Raw genomic sequence first — 1584 nt, 5'->3', positions numbered from 1 at the left:
CTAGTTTTTTAAAAAAATTTGTGTAATTAAAAAAATTGGTAAAGATTAAAGCACTTGAAAATAGCCGATTCTTCAGCACAGCAAGTAATTTACACTTTGGGCAAGAACAAAATGTAAGTAATTTCATTTAAGATGAATGGAAATCATTTTTCTAATCTAATTTTTCAAATATTCAATATAGTGGAAGAAAAATTCCACTACAAATAAATAAACAAAAAACACAACTAAATACTCTAAGCATCTGTTAAAGAAGTCCCATATAAAAAAGGTCATGTGCTTTGCACTGAATAAAGGATCAATATGCTATTTTTAGTTTGTCTTGATGGTTTAAGAGATAAGCAAGCAATAATCTTATGGTTTCTATATTTGTAATGGGTGTAAATGATTCATCAAAATTAATATCCACTTAGTTTTATTTCTTGTAATGTCCCATCTTCATCCAACTTATTTTAAAAGATCCACTTTATTTTGATCATTTTCTTCCCATTGGAATCGGGTACAACAGTCCAAACCTTGCTTTTCTTAAATTGAAGTAGTTCATCTTTTAAAATTTTAACCCATGAAGAATTTTTAAATGTTTTCTCTATATTTGGAGGTTTAATTTGAGAAACTGGAGCTAAGTTGTTTAGCTTTCTTATTCTTAATGAAGATCTTGTAATGACACCTTGTGATGGATCTCCAATGATAAAATTATGTGGATAATTTTTTAAAAATATCCATTTCATAAGTTTGGAGCTCTTAGGGGTAGATTTGGATTCAAGTTGGGGCTTTTAAGATTTTTAGTTACTCCAGAAAAAAGTCTAGGGGACCAACACTTTATTAAAATTTGGCCAATACTTAACCAGTAAAGAAAAGTGAGTAATCCTACACTATTAGATGTAATCTCACACCATTAAAAATACTAATAATAATTAATTGATGACTACAAATAACAAAATTTGCTGACTTCCTAACACTCCTCATAAAATTGTCTCCTACAGAATTTTTTGTTATAGAATTTTCTAGTACAACTTGCAGTGAATCTGATTTCTCTTGGTCTTGAGTTTTATTCCTGATATCCTCAACATTAAGAAAACTTGGAACAACTTTAGGATAACATGTAATATGTATGATTTTTTTAATAGGTAACAGCATTATGGTGACATTTTTATCAAATTTGATTTTAGAAAGACCTCTCATTAATTTTTTTTTACAAGTTTAGAAATTTAAAATGCAGCCAAAGAAATTTTTAATATTCGAAAGATGAAAAAAGTGATATTTTGACATTTTAGTTCATTTAGAATTAAACCATACACATTATCATATTTCTTAGTAATAAATAAAATCTCCTTAAAAATTTCATCAAGAACAATGCATTCAAGCCTCTTAAAAGTCACTATATATCTTATATCACATAATTGACTAATACTCAAACGATTATACTTCAATTCTTTAATTAAGAATATATTGTCTATGAAAGTAAATTTTTTTTTACCTATTTTATTACAAGCCTCTTACTATATATCTTATATCACATAATTGACTAATACTCAAACGATTATACTTCAATTCTTTAATTAAGAATATATTGTCTATGGTCTATGA

Source organism: Arachis ipaensis, chromosome B02, assembly GCF_000816755.2.
Source record: "Arachis ipaensis cultivar K30076 chromosome B02, Araip1.1, whole genome shotgun sequence".
NCBI classification, from domain to species: Eukaryota; Viridiplantae; Streptophyta; class Magnoliopsida; order Fabales; family Fabaceae; genus Arachis; species Arachis ipaensis.
The sequence above is the reverse complement of the archived record's forward strand: the minus strand, read 5'-3'. Positions refer to the sequence as shown.